This window comes from Pan troglodytes, chromosome 3 (assembly GCF_028858775.2).
Source record: "Pan troglodytes isolate AG18354 chromosome 3, NHGRI_mPanTro3-v2.0_pri, whole genome shotgun sequence".
Lineage (NCBI taxonomy): Eukaryota > Metazoa > Chordata > Mammalia > Primates > Hominidae > Pan > Pan troglodytes.
Window position 1 is genome coordinate 14,967,825 of NC_072401.2, and position 19,577 is coordinate 14,987,401.

The 19,577-nt window shown below is 38.4% G+C and overlaps 1 long non-coding RNA gene across 4 annotated transcripts in view; it reads right to left on the minus strand.

Annotated features, from left to right (window-relative positions):
* Positions 1-19,577, minus strand: part of LOC107974202 (uncharacterized) — a 386,436-nt gene that overhangs the window by 6,552 nt on the left and 360,307 nt on the right. For 3 of the 4 annotated variants that reach the window (XR_008547453.2, XR_010156481.1, XR_008547455.2), the window contains one exon: positions 9,177-9,476. The exons of the other annotated variant lie outside the window; for it this stretch is intronic. This is a non-coding gene — a long non-coding RNA (uncharacterized LOC107974202). The remainder of the gene's footprint in view (positions 1-9,176; positions 9,477-19,577) is intronic. 4 annotated transcript variants of the gene reach the window in all.

A 19,577-nucleotide genomic window follows, 5' to 3' on the forward strand; every position in this document is an offset into this window, starting at 1 on the left:
CTAGCCTCAATTTTCTTATTATTTAAAGTCAGTAGAGGCAATTTCTGACAATATGGCAGAGAAAACTTGAATAGATTCCCCTTCAACAGTCCTGTGATAAATTTATAAAAATTCTGGCAAAATATTTTCAATATTTTGAAAACATTAAACAATTTTAGATTAAAAATATTTTTAAATATAAACCAATTTATATGTAAATATATGTTTATATCCAAGTTTGAAATAAAGCAAACTATACATGTGAAAAAAATGTAGATAGAACTCAAAGTCATAATAATAAGGACCATCTGATACCATGGCAAAACCTAGAGGTGTTGGTCTCATTTAAAAGACAGAATGAGACAAAGGATTAAGATGTGGAAGCAGGACTAGCTTGCAGTTCCCACTTGGATGGACAGAGCAGTGTATGGAGACACAGTGAACTTTTGCTCCAAGAACTACCTCAGGAACATAACAGGAAACCCGAGAGAATTCATAGACCCCTGGAATGAACTGGATCACCACTGCAGGCTCCCTGAGATGCCAAAAATCTGTAAATCTGCTTGCTTTCTCACTGGGGAGGCTTGTGGTCTGGGGCAAGTTCTCAGCCCTGGTCACTGACTGCCTGGAGATGGTGCTCTTGGAGGGGCACGGTTGGAGTGAGACCAGCCTTTAGGACTGCCAGCTGCATGGGAGCAGGGTGAAGCCAGTGACTGCCAGCTTCCCCCCACTTCCCTGGTGACCTGTATGACTCAGCAGAGGCAGCCATAATCCCCCTGGGAATATAACTCCACTGGACTAGGAACTATACCCCTGTCCCCCACACCAGCCACAGCAAGCCCCATCCAAGGAGAGGTTGACCTCAAACTTGCCTATCTCTGCCCCTACCTGGTGGTCTTTCTCTACGCGCCCTGGCAGCCAAAAACAAAGGTCATAATCTCTTGGGAGCCCTATGGTCCTGCCCACTACCTGAGAATCCTGAATACTTTACCAGGTGTCCCTACAGCAAGTTTGTATCCTCCCTGTAGGACCACAGTTTTGATACACTCTTGAAAGTGCCACCTTTTGGCTGGCAGCTAACCAACACAAAAGCAGTGCACTAAACAAAAACACAACCAAGGACCCTCACAGAGTCCACTTCACTCCCCTGTTATCTCTGCTGGAGCAGGTGCCCGTATCCATAGCTGCAAGACCTGAAGACAGATCACATCGCAGAACTCTTTGCAGACACTCCCCAGTACCAGCCCGGAGAACAGTAGCTCCACTGGGTGGCTAGACCCAGAAGAGCAAAAGCAATTACTACAATTTGGCTCTCAGGAAGCCCCATTCCTAGGAAAAGGGGGAAACTACCACATCAAGGGACCACCCCATGGGACAAAAGAATCTGAACAGTAGTGCTTGAATCCCAGATGATCCCTCTGATGTAGTCTACCCAAATGAGAAAGAACCAGAAAAACAATTCTGGTAATATGACAAAATAAGGTTATAAATGAGAAAGAACCAGAAAAACAATTCTGGTAATATGACAAAATAAGGTTATTTAACACCCCCCAAAATTTCATACCAGCTCACCAGCAATGGATCCAAACCAAGATAAAATCTCTGAATTGCCAGAAAAAAGAATTCAGAAGGTCAAATATTAAGGTAATCAAGGAGGCACCAGACAAAGGTGAAGTCCAACTTAAAGAAACCAAAAACATGATATAGGATATGAAACGAACATTTTTCAGTGAAATAGCATGAATAAAAAATAATAACAACTTATAGAAATCAAGAGCACAGAGAAATGCAAAATGTACTGAAAATCTCAGCAATAGAATCAAACAAGCAGAACAAAGAACTTCAGAGCTCAAAGACAAGGCTTTTGAATTAACCCAATCCATCGAAAACAAAGAAAAAAGAATTAGAAAAATGAACAAAGCCTCCGAGAAGTTTAGGACTATGTTAAATGTCCATATCTAAGAATAATTGGTGCTCTTGAGGAAGAAGAGAAATCTAAAAGTTTGGAAAACGTATTTGGGGGAAAAATCAAGGAAAATTTCCCCAGCCTTGGTACAGATCTAGACATCCAAATACAAGAAGCTCAAAAAATACCTGGGAAATTCATTATAAAAGATCGTCATCTAGGCACACAGTCATCAGGTTATTACAGTTCAGCTATAAGGAAGCCCCAGATTATCTAAAATCAAGACAAAAGAGAGAATTTTAAGAGCTGTGAGACAAAAGCATCCGGTAGCCTATAAAGAAAAACCTATCAGATTAACAGCAGATTTCTCAGCAGAAACCATACAAGCTAGAAGGGATTGGGGTCCGATTTTGAACGTCCTTAAACAAAACAATTATCAGCCAATAATTTTATATCCAGTGAAGCTAAGCTTCATAAATGAAGGAAAGATATAGTCTTTTCCACACAAACATGTGCTGAGAGGATTCAACACTATCAAGCCAGAACTACAAGAATTGCTAAAAGGAGCTCTAAATTTTGAAACAAATCATAAAATACATCAAAATAGAATCTCCTTAAAGCATAAATTTCAGAGGACCTATATAACAATAACACAAGGGGGGAAAAACAAGGTATTCTGGCAAAAAAATAGCATGATGAATAGAATAGTACCTCATATCTCATTACTACCATTGAATGTAAATGGCCTAAAGGCTCCACTTGAAAGGTACAGAATGGCAGAACGAATAAGAATTCACCAACCAAGTGTCTATTGTCTTCAGAAGATCCACCTAACACATAAGGACTCCCATAAACTTAAGGTAAAGGGGTAGATAAAGATATTCCATGCAATGGACACCAAAAGCAAGCAGGAGTAGCTATTCTTATATCAGACAAAACAAACTTTAAAGCAATAGCAGTTAAAAAAAAAAAGAGACATTAATGATAAAAGGACTAATCTAACAGGAAAATATCACAATTCTAAATATATATGCACCTATCACTGGAGCTCACAAATTTTTAAAGCAATTAGTAATAGACCTAAGGAATGAGATAGATGGCAACACAATAATAGTGGGGGACTTTAATACTCCACTGACAGCACTAGACAGGATCAAGACAGAAAGTCAACAAAGAAACAATGAACTCGGGAGGAGCCAAGATGGCCGAATAGGAACAGCTCCGGTCTACAGCTCCCAGCGTGAGCGACGCAGAAGAAGGGTGATTTCTGCATTTCCATCTGAGGTACGAGGTTCATCTCACTAGGGAGTGCCAGACAGTGGGCGCAGGTCAGTGGGTGCATGCACCCTGTGCGAGCTGAAGCAGGGTGAGGCATTGCCTCACTTGGGAAGCGCAAGGGGTCAGGGAGTTCCCTTTTTGAGTCAAAGAAAGGGGTGACAGACAGCACCTGGAAAATCGGGTCACTCCCACCCAAATACTGCACTTTTCTGACCAGCTTAAAAAATGGCGCACCATGAGATTATATCCCGCACCTGGCTTGGAGGGTCCTACACCCACGGAGTCTCCCTGATTGCTAGCACAGCAGTCTGAGATCAAACTGCAAGGTGGCAGCGAGGCTGGGGGAGGGGCGCCCACCATTGCCCAGGCTTGCTTAGCTAAACAAAGCAGCCAGGAAGCTCCAACTGGGTGGAGCCCACCACAGCTCAAGGAGGCCTGCCTGCCTCTGTAGGCTCCACCTCTGGGGGCAAGGCACAGACAAAAAGACAGCAGTAACCTCTGCAGGCTTAAATGTCCCTGTCTGACAGCTTTGAAGAGAGCAGTGGTTCTCCCAGCACGCAGCTGGAGATCTGAGAACTGGCAGACTGCCTCCTCAAGTGGGTCCCTGACCCCTGACCCCTGAGCAGCCTAACTGGGAGGCACCCCCCCAGCAGGGCACACTGACACCTCACACGGCAGGGTATTCCAACAGACCTGCAGCTGAGGGTCCTGTCTGTTAGAAGGAAAACTAACAAACAGAAAGGACATCCACACCAAAAACCCATCTGTACATCACCATCATCAAAGACCAAAAGTAGATAAAACCACAAAGATGGGGAAAAAACAGAACAGAAAAACTGGAAACTCTAAAAAGCAGAGCACCTCTCCTCCTCCAAAGGAACTCAGTTCCTCACCAGCAACGGAACAAAGCTGGGTGGAGAATGACTTTGACGAGCTGAGAGAAGAAGGCTTCAGACAATCAAATTACTCTGAGCTACAGGAGGACATTCAGACCAAAGGCAAAGAAGCTGAAAACTTTGAAAAACATTTAGAAGAATGTATAACTAGAATAACCAATACAGAGAAGTGCTTAAAGGAGCTGATGGAGCTGAAAACCAAGGCTCGAGAACTACGTGAAAAATGCAGAAGCCTCAGGAGCCGATGAGATCAACTGGAAGAAAGGGTATCAGCGATGGAAGATGAAGTGAATGAAATGAAGCAAGAAGGGAAGTTTAGAGAAAAAAGAATAAAAAGAAATGAGCAAAGCCTCCAAGAAATATGGGACTATGTGAAAAGACCAAATCTATGTCTGATTGGTGTACCTGAGAGTGATGGGGAGAATGGAACCAAGTTGGAAAACACTCTGCAGGATATTATACAGGAGAACTTCCCCAATCTAGCAAGGTAGGCCAACATTCAGATTCAGGAAATACAGAGAACACCACAAAGTTACTCCTCGAGAAGAGCAACTCCAAGACACATAATTGTCAGATTCACCAAAGTAGAAATGAAGGCAAAAATGTTAAGGGCAGCCAGAGAGAAAGGTCGGGTTACCCTCAAAGGGAAACCCATCAGAATAACAGCGGATCTCTCGGCAGAAACCCTACAAGCCAGAAGAGAGTGGGCGCCAATATTCAACATTCTTAAAGAAAAGAATTTTCAACCCAGAATTTCATATCCAGCCAAACTAAGCTTCATAAGTGAAGGAGAAATAAAATACTTTACAGACAAGCAAATGCTGAGAGATTTTGTCACCACCAGGCCTGCCCTAAAAGAGCTCCTGAAGGAAGCACTAAACATGGAAAGGAACAACCAGTACCAGCCACTGCAAAATCATGCCAAAATGTAAAGACCATCAAGATTAGGAAGAAACTGCATCAACTAATGAGCAAAATAATCAGCTAACATCATAATGACAGGATCAGATTCACACATACCAATATTAACTTTAAATGTAAATGGACTAAATGCTCCAATTAAAAGACAGACTGGCAAACTGGATAAAGAGTCAAGACCCATCAGTGTGCTGTATTCAGGAAACCCATCTCACATGCAGAGACACACATAGGCTCAAAATAAAAGGATGGAGGAAGATCTACCAAGCAAATGGAAAACAAAAAAAGGCAGGGGTTGCAATCCTAGTCTCTGATAAAACAGACTTTAAACCAACAAAGATCAAAAGAGACAAAGAAGGCCATTACCTAATGGTAAAGGGATCAACTCAACAAGAAGAGCTAACTATCCTAAATATATATGCACCCAATACAGGAGCACCCAGATTCATAAAGCAAGTCCTGAGTGACCTACAAAGAGACTTAGACTCCCACAAATTAATAATGGGAGACTTTAACACCCCACTGTCAACATTAGACAGATCAATGAGACAGAAAGTCAATAAGGATACCCAGGAATTGAACTCAGCTCTGCACCAAGAGGACCTAATAGACATCTACAGAACTCTCCACCCCAAATCAACAGGATATACATTTTTTTCAGCACCACACCACACCTATTCCAAAATTGACCACATACTTGGAAGTAAAGCTCTCCTCAGCAAATGTAAAAGAACAGAGATTATAACAAACTATCTCTCAGACCACAGTGCAATCAAACTAGAACTCAGGATTAAGAATCTCACTCAAAACTGCTCAAATACATGGAAACTGAACAACCTGCTTCTGAATGACTACTGGGTACATAACGAAATGAAGGCAGAAATAAAGATGTTCTTTGAAACCAACGAGAACAAAGACACAACATACCAGAATCTCTGGGATGCATTCAAAGCAGTGTGTAGAGGGAAATTTATAGCACTAAATGCCCACAAGAGAAAGCAGGAAAGATCCAAAATTGACACCCTAACATCACAATTAAAAGAACTAGAAAAGCAAGAGCAAACACATTCAAAAGCTAGCAGAAGGCAAGAAATAACTAAAATCAGAGCAGAACTGAAGGAAATAGAGACACAAAAAACCCTTCAAAAAATTAATGAATCCAGGAGCTGGTTTTTTGAAAGGATCAACAAAACTGATAGACCGCTAGCAAGACTAATAAAGAAAAAAGAGAAGAATCAAATAGACACAATAAAAAATGATAAAGGGGATATCACCACTGATCCCACAGAAATACAAACTACCATCAGAGAATACTACAAACACCTCTACGCAAATAAACTAGAAAATCTAGCAGAAATGGATAAATTCCTCGACACATACACTCTCCCAAGACTAAACCAGGAAGAAGTTGAATCTCTGAATAGACCAATAACAGGATCTGAAATTGTGGCAATAATCAAGAGTTTACCAACCAAAAAGAGTCCAGGACCGGATGGATTCACAGCCGAATTCTACCAGAGGTACAAGGAGGAACTGGTACCATTCCTTCTGAAACTATTCCAATCAACAGAAAAAGAGGGAATCCTCCCTAACTCATTTTATGAGGCCAGCATCATTCTGATACCAAAGCCGGGCAGAGACACAACCAAAAAAGAGAATTTTAGACCAATATCCTTGATGAACATTGATGCAAAAATCCTCAATAAAATACTGGCAAACCGAATCCAGCAGCACATCAAAAAGCTTATCCACCATGATCAAGTGGGCTTCATCCCTGGGATGCAAGGCTGGTTCAATATACGCAAATCAATAAATGTAACCCAGCATATAAACAGAGCCAAAGACAAAAACCATATGATTATCTCAATAGATGCAGAAAAAGCCTTTGACAAAATTCAACAACGCTTCATGCTAAAAACTCTCAATAAATTAGGTATTGATGGGACGTATTTCAAACTAATAAGAGCTATCTATGAAAAACCCACAGCTAATATCATACTGAATGGGCAAAAACTGGAAGCATTCCCTTTGAAAACTGGCACAAGACAGGGATGCCCTCTCTCACCACTCCTATTCAACATAGTGTTGGAAGTTCTGGCCAGGGCAATTAGGCAGGAGAAGGAAATAAAGGGTATTCAATTAGGAAAAGAGGAAGTCAAATTGTCCCTGTTTGCAGACGACATGATTGTATATCTAGAAAAGCCCATTGTCTCAGCCCAAAATCTCCTTAAGCTGATAAGCAACTTCAGCAAAGTCTCAGGATACAATATCAATGTACAAAAATCACAAGCATTCTTATACACCAACTCAGGATACAAAATCAGTGTACAAAAATCACAAGCATTCTTATACACCAACAACAGACAAACAGAGAGCCAAATCATGAGTGAACTCCCATTCACAATTGCTTCAAAGAGAATAAAATACCTAGGAATACAACTTACAAGGGATGTGAAGGACCTCTTCCAGGAGAACTACAAACCACTGCTCAAGGAAATAAAAGAGGATACAAACAAATGGAAGAACATTCCATGCTCATGTGTAGGAAGAATCAATATCGTGAAAATGGCCATACTGCCCAAGGTAATTTACAGATTCAATGCCATCTCCATCAAGCTACCAATGCCTTTCTTCACAGAATTAGAAAAAACTACTTTAAAGTTCATATGGAACCCAAAGAGAGCCCACATCACCAAGTCAATCCTAAGCCAAAAGAACAAAGCTGGAGGCATCACACTACCTGACTTCAAACTACAGTACAAGGCTACAGTAACCAAAACAACATGGTATTGGTACCAAAACAGAGATATAGATCAATGGAACAGAACAGAGCCCTCAGAAATAACACCGCATATCTACAATTATCTGATCTTTGACAAACCTGAGAAAAACAAGAAATGGGGAAAGGATTCCCTATTTAATAAATGGTGCTGGGAAAACTGGCTAGCCATATGTAGAAAGCTGAAACTGGATCCCTTCCTTACACCTTATACAAAAATCTATTCAAGATGGATTAAAGACTTAAACATTAAACCTAAAACCATAAAAACCCTAGAAGAAAACCTAGGCATTACCATTCAGGACATAGGCATGGGCAAGGACTTCATGTCTAAAACACCAAAAGCAATGGCAACAAAAGCCAGAATTGACAAATGGGATCTACTTAAACTAAAGAGCTTCTGCACAGCAAAAGAAACTACCGTCAGAGTGAACAGGCAACCTACAAAATGGGAGAAAATTTTTGCAACCTACTCATCTGACAAAGGGCTAATATCCAGAATCTACAATGAACTCAAACAAATTTACAAGAAAAAAACAAACAACCCCATCAAAAAGTGGGCAAAGGCCATGAACAGACACTTCTCAAAAGAAGACAGATATTTATGCAGCCAAAAAACACATGAAAAAATGCTCACCATCACTGGCCATCAGAGAAATGCAAATCAAAACCACTATGAGATACCATCTCACACCAGTTAGAATGGCAATCATTAAAAAGTCAGGAAACAACAGGTGCTGGAGAGGATGTGGAGAAATAGGAACACTTTTACACTGTTGGTGGGACTGTAAACTAGTTCAACCATTGTGGAAGTCAGTGTGGCGATTCCTCAGGGATCTAGAACTAGAAATACCATTTGACCCAGCCATCCCATTACTTGGTATACACCCAAAGAACTCTAAATCATGCTGCTATAAAGACACATGCACACGTATGTTTATTGCGGCATTATTCACAATAGCAAAGACTTGGAACCAACCCAAATGCCCAACAATGATAGACTGGATCAAGAAAATGTGGCACATATACACCATGGAATACTATGCAGCCATAAAAAATGATGAGTTCATGTCCTTTGTAGGGACATGGATGAAATTGGAAAGCATCATTCTCAGTAAACTAAACTATCGCAAGAACAAAAAACCAAACACTGCATATTCTCACTCATAGGTGGGAATTGCACAATGAGATCACATGGACACAGGAAGGGGAATATCACACTCTGGGGACTGTGGTGGGGTGGGGGGAGGGGGGAGGGATAGCATTGGGAGATATACCTAATGCTAGATGACGAGTTAGTGGGTGCAGCGTACCAGCATGGCACATGTATACATATGTAACTAACCTGCACAATGTGCACATGTACCCTAAAACTTAAAGTATAATTAAAGAAAGAAAAAAAAAGAAACAATGAACTCACCGGGCACAGTGGCACAAAGAAACAATGAACTCGCCTGTAATCCCAGCACTTTGGGAGGCCAAGGTGGGGGATCACGAGGTCAGGAGTTTGAGACCAGCCTGACCAACATGGTGAAACTCCATCTCTACTAAAGATAAAAAAATTAGCTGGGCATGGTGGCCGGCACCTGTAATCCCAGCTACTCAGGAGGCTGAGGCAGGAGAATTGCTTGAATCCGGGAGGCGAAGGTTGCAGTGGATGAAGGTTGCAGTGAGCCGAGATCACACCATTGCACTCCAGCCTGGATGACAGAGCAAGACTCTGTCTCAAAAAAAAAAAAAGAAACAATGAACTTAAACTATACCCTACAACAAATGGACTTAACAGATATTTACAGAACATTCTACCCAATAACTGCAGAATATACATTCTACTTACCAGCACAGGGAACAGTCCCCAAGATAGGCCATATGATAGGCCCCAAAACAAGTCTCAATAAATTTAAGAAAATCAAAATTATATCAAGGAAATTAAAATTATGTCACTTTCAGACCACAGTGGAATACAATTGAATACCCACTCCAAAAGGAATTCTCAAATCCATGCAAATACATGGAAATTAAATAACCTGCTCCTGAATGACTGTTGAGTCAACAATGAAATCAAGATGGAAATTTAAAAATGATTTGAACTGAACTATAATCGGGACACAACCCATCAAAACCTCTGGCATATGGCAAAAGCGGGGCTAAGAGGAAAGTTCACAGCATTAAATGTCTACATCAAAAAATCTAAAAGACCACAAATAAACAATCTCTGGTCACACCTCATGGAACTGGAGAAACAAGAACAATTCAAACCCAAACCCAGCAGAAGAAAAGAAATAAAGATCAGAGAAGAAATAAATGAAATTGAAACAAAATCTACAAAATATAAATGAAAAAAACAAAGCTGGTTCTTTGTAAAGATAAATAAAATTGATAGACCGTTAACAAGATTAACCAAAAAGACAAGAGAGAAGATCCAAATAAGCTCAATTGGATATGAAACGAGGGATATTACAGCTTGAGAACAGAACTACAAAAGATTATTCAAGGCTCCTATGAATACCTTTATATGCACAAACTAGAAAACCTAAAGGAGAGGGATAAATAGAAATATACAGCCCCCTAGATTAAACCAGCAAGTTATAGAATCTTTGAACAGATGAATAACAATCAGTGAGTTTGAAATGGTATTAAAAAAAAAAGTCAACAGAAAAAAATCCAGGACCAGATGGATTCACAGCTGAATTATATCAGACATTCAAATAAGAATTAGTACCAACCCTATTGACATTATTCCACAGGATAGAGAAAGAGGAAATCCTCCCTAAATCGTTCTATGAAGCCAATATCACCCTAATATGAAAACCAGGAAAAAGACATAACAAAGAAGGAAAACTACAGACCAATATCCCTGATAAATATAGATGCAAAAATCCTCAACAAAATACTAGTGAACCAAATCCAACAGAACATCAAAAAGATTACCTACCATGATCAAGTGGGTTTCATACCAGAGATGCAGGGATGGTTTTACATATGTAAGTCAATAAATGTGATACAGTACACAAACAAAATTAAAAACAAAAATCACATGTTCATCTCAATAGATGCAGAAAAAGCATTTGACAAAATCCAGAATCCTTTTTTTTGATTAAGACTCCCAGCAAAATCAGCAAAGAAGGGACATTCCTTAAGGTAATAAAAGCCATCTATGACAAACCCACATCCAACATTATAGTGAATGGGGAAAAGTTGAAAACACTTCCTCTGAGAACTGGAACAAGACAAGGATGTCCACTTTCACCACTTCTCTTCATTATAGTAGTGGAAGTCCTAGCCAGTTCCATGAGACAAGAGAAAGAAATAAAGGGCATCCAAATTGGTAAAAAGGAAGTCAAACTGCTACTGTTTGCTGATGATATGATTGTATACTTAGAAAACCCTAAAGAATCATTCAAAAAGCTCCTAGAACTGGTAAATGAATTAAGCAAAGTTTCAGGATACAAAATTGTCATACACATATCAGTAACTTGTTACACACCAACAGTAACTAAGCTGAGAATCAAATAAAAAACTCAACCCCTTTTACAATAGCTGCAAAAAAAAAAAAAAAAAATACCTAGGGATATACTTAACCAAGGACATGAAAAGCTTCTCCAAGGCAAACTACAAAACACTGCTGAAAGAAATTATGGATGACACAAGCAAATGGAAACACATCTAATGCTCTTGGATGGGTAGAATCAATATTGCAAAAATGACTATACTGCCAAAAGCAGTCTACAAATTCAATGCAATTTCCAGAAAAATACCACCATCATTCTTCACAGAACTAGAAAAAGCAATCCTAAAATTCATATGGAACCAAAAAAGAGCCCACAGAGCCAAAGCAAGACTATGCAAAAAGAGCGAATATGGAGGCATCACATTATCCAACTTCAAATTGTAGTATAAGGCATAGACATCAAAACACCATGGTAGTGGTATAAAAATAGGCACATAGACCAATGAAACAGAACAGAGAACCCAGAAATAAAGCCAAATCCAGTCACCTGATCTTCAACAAAGCAAACAGAAACATGAAATAGGAAAAGGACACCCTATTCAAAAAATGGTGCTGGGATAATTGGTAAGTCACATGTAGGAGAATAAAACTGGATCCTCATCTCTCACCTTATGCAAAAATCAACTCAAGATGGATCAAAGACTTAAGTCTGAGATCTGAAGCCATGAAGATTCTATAAGATAACATCAGAAAAACCCTTCTAGACACTGGCTTAAGCAAGGATTTCATGACCAAGAACCCCACAGCAAATGTAACAAAAACAAAGATAAATAGGTGGGACTTAATTAAACTAAAAAGCTTCTGCACAGCAATAGAAATAATCAGAAGAGTTAACAGAACCCACAACCCACAGAATGGGAGAAAAATCTTCACAGTCTATACATCTAACAAAGTACTAATATCCCAAATCTACAAAGAACACAAACAAATCAGTAAGAAAAAAAAATCTCATCAAAAAGTGGGCTAAAGATATGAATAGACAATTCTCCAAAGAAGGTATACAAATGACAAAAAAGGATATGGAAAAATACTGAATATCACTAATTATCAGGGAAATGCAAATGAAAATCACAATGCAATACCACCTCATCTCTGCAAGAATGGCCGTAATCAAAAAATCAAAAAATAATATGGTAAGGTGAAAAGGGAACACTTTTACACTGTTGGTGGGAGTGTAAACTAGTACAACCACTGTGGAAAACAGTGTGGAGATTCCTTAAAGAACTAAAAGTAGATCTATTGTTTGATTCTGCCATCCCACTACTAGGTATCTACCCAGAGGAAAATAAGTCATTATACCATAAAAATACTTGCACACACGTTTATAGCAGCACAATTTGCAATTGCAAAAATATGGGACCACCCCAAATGCCTATCAATGAACGAGTGGATACAGAAAATGTGGTATATATGTACCAAGGAATACTACTTAGCCATAAAAAGGAATGAAATAATGGCATTTGCAGCAACCTGGGTGGAATTGGGGACTATTATTCTAAGTGAAATAAGTCAGGAATGAAACGTCAAACATTTTATGTTCTCACTCATATGTGGGAGCTAAACTATGAGGACATAAAAGTATAAGAATGATTCACTGGACTTTTGTGACTCAGGGGAAAGGGTGAGGGGTGGTGAGAAATAAAAGACTACACATTGCATACAGGGTACGCTGCTTGGGTGATGGGTGCGCCAAAATCTCAGAAATCACCACTAAAGAGCTTATTCATGTAACCAAACACCACCTGTTCCCCAAAATCCTATTGAAATTTTAAAAAATTAATAATAATAAACAGAATGGCTGGGGGCCTAGAGTTCTAAAGCCTTCACAGGAGTAAAATCAAAGACTCTAGCCCACTAGAACCTAGATCCTAAACATTAAAGTAGTACCTTCTCGTCAAATATAGATACTGACAAATGCTTCTACAAGTTTATGGATGCAGTGAAGAATCTTGCCTATGTTCTAGGCTTTGGATAGTTTAAATAAAAAAAGATAAGTCACCATTGAGAAAATGAAATTCTAGGGCTGTGCCACCTGAGATTATGGGATCTGAATTTATTAGCCATATTTGGGGCTAGAAGCCCAAACCAAGAAAATCACAAATAGGAAAAGACCTTTGAAATCCACAGAAACTCTTCAGAGACAACACAAAACTGTTCCATAGGTTAATTCACAGGATTCTTGTGAATCCTGCAAGTTTCCTGGAAATGAGCTCACATTCAAAAAGTACACAAGTGACAGCAACCATGCAAAAGGAAGAGTCAGGCCAGGTGTGGTAGCTCACACCTGTAATTCCAGCACTTCGGGAGGCCGAGGCAGGAGGATTGCTTGAGCCCAAGAGTTTGAGACCAGTCTGAGCAACATAATGAAACCCCATCTACGCAAAGAATAAAAATATTATCCAGGCATCGTGGTATGTGCTGGTAGTACTTGTTATTTGGGAGGCTGAGGTTGGAGGGTCACTCTGACTCAGGAATTTGAGGCTACAGTGAGCCATGATCATGCCATTGCACTTTAGCCTGGGCAACAGCGCAAGATGCTGTCTATTAAAAAATAAATAAGAGAGAGAGGGAAAAAAATGAAGAGTCAATGAATAAAAATGAAGATACAATACATAGAATCAGTGGTCTAAGAATTAAGATAATCATATATATATTTGGTTTATATATTTATATTATATATATATTTATATATAAATGTATTTATATTATATATGTATTTATATTTATATATACATTTATATATATTTATAAATATAAAATGTATTTATATTCACATATAAATACATTTATGTATATAAATACATTTATATATGAATATATTTATATTCATATATAAACCAAATATATATATACCAAATATATTTTGAGGAATAAAATAACCAAAGTTGTAGAGTGAATTTTCAAGTCATGCATTTTTCTAAATTTACCAAATTTCCTGAAAAATATTTGGAAAATCCTTATAGACCAATTAGTCTAAAAGTAATAAGCAAGTTGTCAAAAAGCTATTTCCCACTTCCTGAAAACAATATGGCCAGATAGTTTTACAGGGGAATTCTGCAAAGTTTTATATAATAAAATATTTCAATAATAGTTAAGCAGTTCTACAACATAAACAGAAGCTTCAAAAATTAATTTTATAAAGTTAGCATAAAATTGGTACCAAAACTTAACAAAGATTGCCTTGATTGACTTAATATTTCAATTTAAGTGAGATACTACATGTTAAAATTTTGAGGTAACCATTAAAACAATAACAATGAAATCTATAACTTCCAACTAAACAAAGAACAAACACTCGTTTAAAGATATCTGCTAACAATGATTCTCAGATTAAATGTATGCATTCCAACTTTATGCTATTTATGAGATTTCTCTAAGTTAATGAAAGAGTGGTTTAAAGTAAAACAGAGAGAAGACTATTTCAATATTGTAATAATAGTAATATCTGATTATATATATTTTAAGATAAAATTTCTATTAAGTATGAATAGTATATTTTATGATTAAAATTTTCCTTTTATTTATATATACATCTGCAGAGAGAAATAGAATTATAGAAAAAATTTAACTAAAATAGTGGCTATTAAAAATATACCTGCCTCAGAATTTACATATACATTAACAAATGATGATCATATAGATTTTTTTTTTCAACTTTTATGTTCTGAGGTACTTGTGCAGGAGGTGCAGGTTTGTTACACAGGTAAATGTATGCCATGGTGATTTGCGGCACAGATCAACCTACATATTAATCCCAACATCTGTTAGCTGTTGTTCCTGATGCTCTCCTTCCCCCCGACACCCTGACAGGCCCTAGTGTGTTTTGTTCCCCTTCATGTGTCCATGTGTTCTCATGGTTCAGCTCCCACTTATAAGTGAGAACATTCAGCATTTGGTTTCTTGTTCTTGCATTAGTTTGATGAGGATAATGGCTTCCAGCTCCAACCATGTTCCTGCAAAGGACATGATCGTGTTCCATTTTATGGCTGCATGGTATCTTATAGACTATTTGAAAGGAGCCGTTAGCAAGAGAAAATTAATGAAGTCATAAAAAACACTCTATCAATCTTTGCAGTCACAGGGTAATTTTAACAAATATTAAATAATTGATCATTTATAGTACACCTTGCCTAAATATAATGCAATTAAGTTAGGTATAATACCCCAATAAAACAGCTGTCAAAAAAGAGCAGGTTTTGACTAAATCTGTTTTTATTTAGAATATATATTATGAGATAGTCAACTGGGGCCACAAGAGGAGGCAGAGAAAAGGCTCAGGAAGACAAAGTTCATTACACTCAAAGGTCCTAGAGACAAGAGGCACAGCTACTGAAGAGGGTCCGGTGGGCCAGGAGAAACCATAAATACAGAGCCTGGCCTGGGGGTTTCACATGCTGTGGTCTGAAAGTTTGTGCTCTTCCAAAATGCATATGTTGAAACGTAACCCCAAAGGTGATGGTATTGCAAGGTGAGGCCTTTGGGAAATGATTAGGTCATGTGTCTGGAGTCCCCGTGAATGGGATTCACACCCCTACAAGGGGCTATGTAGACCAGAGTTCTCTTCTGCCAGGTGAGAACACAGATAAAAAGTGCTATCTATGAACCAGAAAGCCAGCTCTCACCAGACAGGGAACCTGCCAGCACCTTGATCTTGAACGTCCCATCCTCCAGAATTGTATGAAATAAATTTCTGTTGTTTATAAGCCATCCAGGTTACCATAATTTGTTTCAGCAGCCTGAATGGATGGAGATATCAAGGGAAAAGCAATGCAGGGTAGGATGAACAGTTTAGAATCGGCTAGTTGGGATAGTTCTAGCATGCTCTGGGATATGGGGGTGGTCTCTTGTTGCCTGGTATCTGATGCTGGAGGCAGAAGAATATTGCCTGCTGGGGTACATAGGTTTAGTTTACATATCGAAGGCATGCTCCTTGCTGGACCATTTGTTATCTCTGAAAATTGGCTAGGTATAGGGGAAGAGGAGGTAGTCTCTCTCCCACCCCTCCAAAGGTTTTTTTAAGATCATAATATATAGAGAATTTTAAACACACATACATATATAATATTTTAAAATGCTTTGCTTTTAAAAAATGCTTTTGCTATTGTGCTATTGTGCTTAGCAAAAGCAAAACATTTAAAAATAATTCTTGAGTCAAAGAGAAAATAATATAATTGTGAAATATTTAGGAATAAATGGCAAAGAAAACACCACATATAAAAAAGTTGAGGAATGCAGTGAATGCTATACATGTAGGGGAGGGCACAGTTAGACAGAATTTGTAGTCATAGATATTCATAAAAGAAAAGAAGAAAAATTAAAATTATAAATGGCATTCTTCAACTCAAGAACTTAAAATAATGATAAAACAAAGAACCATGCACATCAAAAAAAAAGGAGATGAAAGCAATAAAAACAAGAGGATAAATAAAAGAGTGAGCAAAGATACCATTAAAAAGAGCCATGCAACTCCAAAAAGAGCTGATGCCCAATAAATAGTAGCTTCTGCCTTCACCATCACAATTGCCTACCTTTGGTTTTGTCAGACTGATGGGAACTAGTTTTCTATCACATTCTGCTATAACATATGAAAGTTTCAGCTGGATGTTAAAAAAGTACAAAGCTGCAGAGTGTGTCATTTTCATACCAACTCAACTGGTGGAAAATGCAGGGAAAGGAGTAGGCTCTGCTTCAAATGTTTTGCCTCCAAATCTCATTTAATCCTTCTAACATCTTGTATCATTTAACTGTGGCCACAATAATGCTATGTAACAACCATCCTCAAAAATCTCAGAAGCATGTAATGAGCATTTATTTAGCTTATATGTCCCTAGGTCTGTTGGGGATTGGCCAGTCCAACAGGGCTCAGCTGTAGGTAGCTCTGTCTCAGTTGTCTCTCATTCTGAGCTTAGGAGCAGTCGTGGTGCTGAGCAAGCTCTTGCCATGGTGATACCAATGATGCCAAAGAGTAAGCCCAAGTATACTAGTTATTTCAGGACTTCTGCTTATGAAGGTGAAAGCAAGTCCTATTTCTGATTCCAAAATTCAGGGTGGAAAAAGTTACTCTGGCTTCCTAATGAGAGGAACAATAAAGTCACATGGAAAAGTGGATGCAGGTAGACACGAAAATTGGGACCACTAATAATACATTCTATACAGTCCAGGATAGTAGATATTGTTGATATGCATCTCAGTAAATTTCTGAAAAAAATAGAAAAAAAAAGAAAACTTACAGTGCTGTAGCACTGGGCACCTATAAATTGATTTTCAGAGCCCAGTGGGGGAAATAAGACTTCCATAAATATGAGTGGAAGAAGGTTTCATAGTTTTTGTAGTTCAGTACTTACTATACTAAAGGAACCATGCTAGGCACTAGGGAACGCAGTAATGAGTATAAGCTGACATAGATTCTGTTCTCTGTACTGTCCTACCAGTACATAGCCAGAAAACAAGAAAATATTAGGTAAGTTAATGTATAATGTCATACTTTTTATTGTGATGAGTGGCCTGAAGGAAATGTCCATGTAGTTAATGCATAAAGGAGATGTGACTTAATCTGGGTGTCAGGTAGGATCCCTGAGGAAATCATGATGAAACTGAGACGTGAAGAATTAGCAGACATTTTGAAGCCTTAGACAGGAGGGAAAAGCATTACCAGCAGAAGGAAGATTATTTACCAAAACTCTGTCGTGGGGAGGAACGTATGAGTGGCCAGGGTAAAGAGAGTGGAATAAGATGAGGCTGGAGATATGGCCAGAGCTAGGGCCTTTGTGGAGTCATGTGGGACAGGTGGAGGACTTGGGTCTTTATCCCATGAAAAATGGAAAGTCATTTAAAAGCTTTCACAGGGGCATAACATCATCAGGCTTTCACTTTGGAAATATTATTCTGGCTACAACGTGTAATAAAATGGGCATGATGCAGGAGTGAACGGGTGGGAGGGCACAGTGAGGAGTTGCTTTCAATGCACCTGCTGATGAGAGATGACAGTAGCTGGAGAAGAATGAACCTGCACAGGAGGTGGAGGAAAAGCTAGAATGTTGGAACAAGCAATTAAGAGGTACTACTTCATTATAGTGGAGAAAATTGTTATTTACCAGAACAGAAAGAAAGAAGGATTGATGAACGATACTCTGAGAGATCAGGTACTGCTGGAGGTCACTGGTAATCTTAACGTGAATTGTTTCCAGGGAGTGGAGGGGAGGTGGCTAAATCTTGACTGCAGTGGGCTGAGGGATGAATGGAAGATCACTTTTGAGAAGTCAATTGTTGAAGGAAAGTGAGAGAGAGCGGGAGTTAGAGGCATGATTCTGATATAATTTTTGAGGTTATTTGTTTATTCTGTTCATGATTAGAGACTTAAGACAGTTTAAATGCAGACATAAAGGATCCAGTTGAGAAGGAGAGATTTAAAATGTTTAGAAAATAGGGATCATCAATAATTTAAAATTTAAGGAAATACTTAAGCAAAGATAAAAATAAAGGCAATAAAGCAGTCTAGCCATTTTAACAGAACAAATTGTCAGGCAAGAATAGCAAAAGCCGTAAAAAAGAAAATACAGACTGGTCTAGCACAGAGGCCATTCCCTGAGCCACATTTGCAAATACTATCAAGAATTACTTCATGAAAATGAACAAGTTAATGGGAACCTTCTCTGTATAATTTATAGTATATGCTTATGTGTGTTTACAGTAAAAAATAAAGGATTCTCATTATAGAATGCACACTCAGTCATTTCTACAAATAACAGTCTTGAGTTTAATAATACTTTTAGCAGTATCATAAATGGGAAACTACTTTGGATACAGCTACTTGGATATTAGAGAAAAAGTTCATATGCCCAACATTAGCAAGGCCAGGTAAAATCCCCTCAGAGTCTATAATAAAAAAAAAATTCAGTTTGAGAATGGTGCTCATTTCAGATGAGTGACAAGAAAAATCTAGAATTTAGAATATTACACTGAATAAGTCCCTAATGAAGAGAGAAAGCATACACATTTAATTTTATCTTAATCTCATGATTTTATAATGTAGCTCATAACAGTAAGATTTTTGTGCCTACTATTTGCCCTTCCTCCCCAAGCTGATCTGCACAAACCTCCCTTGGCAGTCTCTCATGTTTCATCTCCTTGACAATATAAGTCAGCCTCAGGTGTCAGTGCATTCAGCCTGTATAGACTTTTTAAATTTTTGTTTTGACATTCTAATGATCTCTCTATAGATTTACACTGAAATCATGTTGCCATTTTCTTGGCACTTTACAGTGGGTATTTTTGGCTTTGTATTGTTATTAATGGATGGGTGTGTGTGTG